Source organism: Etheostoma spectabile, chromosome 21, assembly GCF_008692095.1.
Source record: "Etheostoma spectabile isolate EspeVRDwgs_2016 chromosome 21, UIUC_Espe_1.0, whole genome shotgun sequence".
NCBI classification, from domain to species: domain Eukaryota; kingdom Metazoa; phylum Chordata; class Actinopteri; order Perciformes; family Percidae; genus Etheostoma; species Etheostoma spectabile.
In genome coordinates, this window is record NC_045753.1 from 19,129,362 (window position 1) to 19,134,154 (window position 4,793).

The 4,793-nt window shown below is 40.8% G+C and overlaps 1 protein-coding gene across 4 annotated transcripts in view; it reads right to left on the reverse strand.

Annotated features, from left to right (window-relative positions):
• Positions 1-4,793, reverse strand: part of LOC116671265 (protocadherin-15) — a 173,982-nt gene that overhangs the window by 96,836 nt on the left and 72,353 nt on the right. The gene's annotated exons all lie outside the window — the stretch shown is intronic.

Below are 4,793 nucleotides of genomic sequence, written 5' to 3' on the forward strand. Positions count from 1 at the left end.
ACACACACACACACACACACACACACACACACACTTGGTGTGGATCTCTATCTGTATGGAAGTGTGGCCATGCTATAATGTTGACTTACAATAGTGTAATATGCTGAGGTGTGGGTAACAAGAAGAGGCCCATTAAATGTCTACAGGAGAAAATCTACAATCACTAAATCTATAAAATCTAACGCCAAACACACCAAAAAGGCTGCACATATTCCCAAATGTGCATGAATGCACCATCACGCACCTACAGTATATACACACACATATGCACCGTTCAGGGCTGTGCGTTCATGCACCTGCTATGAAACAATCCTTCACCACCACACTTGATGTGCAGCACTTAAAATCTCCTTGCCTGTCACTAAGAGAGGAGAGGAGGGAGATACAGACAGAGAAGCAGTTATGGCGAGTAATGTAGTGTAGTAAAAAAGGGTGTAAATATGTGGTAGGGAGACAAATCTGCTACGAGTTGAGGATAAACAGGGCGCTGAGAGAGATGTAAATACAGCAATGGCAAAAAGGCGAGCCAGAGAAAGACAGCCAGGTCTCTGAGAACTCTGAAGTACTGATACTATAATTTGTGTTACTGACAATGACAATCATCTTACACACCACTTCACAAAGGATACCTCTACAATGTAAAAGTACAAAAGCTTCAGAAGTGACAATGAGCAGTGAAAGAAAGATCCTGTGTTAAATGTGAGATGTAATGAGTTCAACTCTTAAAAATGAGAGCATATGATTTCTGACAGGCAGTCCTACGAAGTGTCACCCACCCTAACAAATTGAGAGCACTGATATTGTGCAGGATGCTATCAATATCATTGGTAATATCTGTGTTTTTAGACCAACACTGACAGCCTTTTCAAGATGGCTCAGCAGCAGTTATTCTTTTTCTAAGACCCCCCAAAAAAATCCTTTAAGATGTGAAACGCTTAAGTACTGGTATGCAACAAGCTCAGCTTCAATACATTTACCTTAATCATGTCTGGGAAAAGGCAAATTCAGACCTTGAATGCCACATTACCCACTCCAGAGCTTCACCTCCCTCCTTCAGTTCCTCACTTTAGAACGCTAAAGAAATAACAGTGTCTCATTTACACTTGTACCTATTAAAGGGCCCAACCTTTCTCCCCCTTCACACATCCTGTTCAAGGCGGAAATATGAAGGGGAATCCCTGTGCAAACGGGGTTTTTGTTTAACCAATACGTATTGCGCATGATGACTCTGTGTGGCTTGCTTCAATTAGGGTTGAAAATAACAAATATTTTCAAAAGTGATTATACCGTAAAAGGTCCAGAAATTATCAACATAAACACCCTCAATTTCCCAAAGCCCATGTTTTTATATTCAAATGACTTGTTTTGTCCAACCAACAGTTAAAAAAAATGCTAAATTCTGCAAAATTCACAAGCATAGACAACAAAACATTTGATAAGCTGCAACCAATGATTGTGTTTTGGAATTATAGCTTCAATCCCAAAGAGACTTAGACTACATTAAAACATGGGTGGCTATTTTTATAAACAGACATTTCAACCTCTCCGGTTTCAAAAATAACAACATCCACACCTGTCAGTTTTCAGAAAAGTGTTCAGTTATACGTACCCGTATATGCCGTTAATGCCGTCAAGAGCATGCCAAACCTGTAGGTGTCAGTGTAACGAGAAGCTCAAGCTCACTTTAGCCAATCAAAATTTTGAAAATAGTAACAACAGCAACAAATCAGTTCCTCTCTCTTCTCTCCCTCGGCTGCCAAAAACCTCAGTTTGTCTCAGTTTTCATGCAAACATGAAAACAAAGATTTCAAAAATCTCCACTCTGGCCGAATCTTTTAGAAAGACTCATTTTCAGAGGCAAATTCTCTGTTTGGGTCTAAACATAGGGCATAAACAAAGGGAAATGTCTCCGTTTTTCAAAATAACCACGTACGTGTAAACACGGCCTGAGGATATTTTCAGACACACAAAGTGAAGTCTTAGGTATGTAACCAGGAAAAACACTTGATCTGATCCATTGTTTTATGAAAATCATTTTGCAATCTAAAAACTGCATGTCCTATTGTATTGGGATCAAGAGTTGGCAGTGGAGGGGTAAAGTGAGTGTTCAGTCGATTTTGAAAATTGATGCTAATTAGTTTTCTGCTGACAGACTAATTGATTCATTAACTACTCATTTCAACTCTAAAAGTTATTTTTATTGAACACTGCCTCAAGTGGGTACGTGAACTATTTGAGATAAGTTATTTACAATTACCAACCTTAGGTTGAGTAAAACCAGATAACTCAAGGACAGCCTGACAAAACTGAACTCACTTCATGCTATATGTCCAAAATATGGGCTACCCCAGCAAACACCAAACTGGGTCGGTCGTGTTCAAAGATTCTTTACTACCTGGGCTTTAAAAGGCTTACTGTCAGAAACATGCAGGCATGCCGAATGAGTCAAGCAAACACTGTAGAATCAGCATGCAGAAAATCAGCAACAGGTACTAAACAGACATGAATGACTCAGCGACTACAACAACTAAGCAGCAGCACCTGGCAAATGCATGGGTGGGAAACTGCCTGTTATAGGTTCTGGGGAACTAATGAGCAAATGAACAGCTGTGCAGCCAGGTGGCTGATCCCGGGAGCAGTAAGGAAATCAATAAGAGGAGGGGGACATCTCTGAGGGCGTCTCGTGGTCAGGTGAGGCTTTGTGTCAACCACTGAGCTACACCGGGGAGCTCGGCAAGGCTTTGTGGTGCAACAGCACTCCCCCAAACATAAAAAAATAACACATTTACACAATGCAGTGCGCCACAGTGCAGCAAAGTTGTACTCCATGTTTAAAAGCAGCTACAAATTAAGTTATAGCATATAGTGCCATAGTCTTTGATGGTTTGTTTATCACAATGTAACTCACAGCCAATCAATTGCCAGTCTGATGTAATGACGAACTAAATGATTTGTCAGGTCTTGGGGTGGGGTTGTCTATCATAGTGTTAAATAATCTATTTTTGTTTTTTTATTTTAAATTTGAGTTGCAGAGGCAACAACATTTTTAAAGTGCATGTGTGAACATAGCCTGACAGCCAACTCCTCGGCATTAATGACCAGCATCTTGGCGTGTTTGTGCGTAATGGGGAAAGGGAAACAAAGAGAGAATAGTAACGTTGGCTCAAAGGCTCTGAGGTTGTCATATTGTATCAGTCTGATTAGGACTCAAACTATTACAGTGCCTTGAGTCTCCTCACTTCACCTCGCCATCTTTATTAAACCCTAGCAACAGCAGCTCTTTGCTGTCCTTTCCACCTGTTTTGTATTTTCACCTCTCTCATTGCAATTTCCATTCATCCCTCTGTCCATCTATTCATCCTCCTCTAGTCTTGCTATGTCCTCTGGCTTCCTCTTTTCCCTTCATCAACGGTTTAAGTGGAGCAGACCTGAACCCTGCGTAAACTACATTCATTGCATTGGGGTTCATTCAAGCAGAATGCATCAGAGTACTCACGTCAGATTGCATCAAAGTCTAGTCTTAATCAATCAAACAGAGCCCCTGAGAGACAGGTGCTTTGAAAAGATAGAGGTGAATTCAAGCAGGCCTAATAGAAGAGATCATGCTGTTGGCATAAATGTGCCACAATTCAAATGACCTGAGTTCAGTTTAGGTTTATGATTGTTTTCTGCTAAGCAACAGTTAATGCATCCCCTTGGTTTATCTATATGTGGTTCTCCATTTCATCTGTTGAGCTATTGTGGATATTGCGGGCTTATGCTAGCTCTTTGACATTTAATAGCAATCAAATTGCTGCTACCTTTTCTGGAACTGAAATGTGTGCAGACCAACTAACACACAGCAGTAGAGGTGTCATTGAGATGGAGAAGACAATTATTGCTCCTGTGCGACGTTTCAAGAGTTGTAAAATCCATCATGAGGGTTTAAACCCCATCACATTGTGTGTCTAATGTCAAATTATTTTCTTTTACTAACAGACTTTTTCACAGCAGGAGATGAATAGGTGTACCTAGTAACATTAAGAATGGCTTATAGTCACCAATAAATTAAGCCTTTTCTGAGAGCAGGCGTGTTCAATGCAAGGGCACTGGAACTGTCAAAACTACATGGGATGCAGCCATCACTCATTTGATCAAATACGCTGGTGCTTTTCCTGCTTTTCCTGCTATGTAAAAATTTCTGTGATCCTTAAAAATAAGCTTTAATCTGACATTTGTAAAGGCCCCACCTCCTGTAGTGAACATGGATCACACTCTCATTCAAAGAGTGAAAATAGAAGGGGAAAGCAAAGCAACAGCTTCTCTGAATGATCCCATTTTTTCTTTACTGCAGTGATGTTGCAAGATTATAAATACTGGAATCAGTGAAGTATCTGGAGTCAGCAGCAGTTGTGTATTGGGAGCATATTGACATGTGAGAAACAATCTTTGTGTTTGATGCAACATGTTTTAGACATTGCTTCAGGTTTTAAAATCCCTCAAGTATTTTTCCACCATAACTTTTCTGTACCTCTCTCTTCCTCCCTGTTTGATCCCCCACCCCCCCCACCCCACCTCTACTACCTCTCCATCGTAAACCTTGTCCTTGTCTGCGTACACTTGCTGCTCCTCTAAACCACAACTTGATTTACTCATGTTGTTCCTCGCTGTGTCTCTCTTGGTTTGGAGAAAGGTGTGTGTCTGTTAGTGTGTGAGTGAGGAGAGATAAGAAAAGGTTTGAAGGCAGAGAAAGAGTTCCCCCCCAGTGTGTCTAGAGTAAAGTGAGCGTGTGTGTGTGAGTGTGTGTGTGAGTG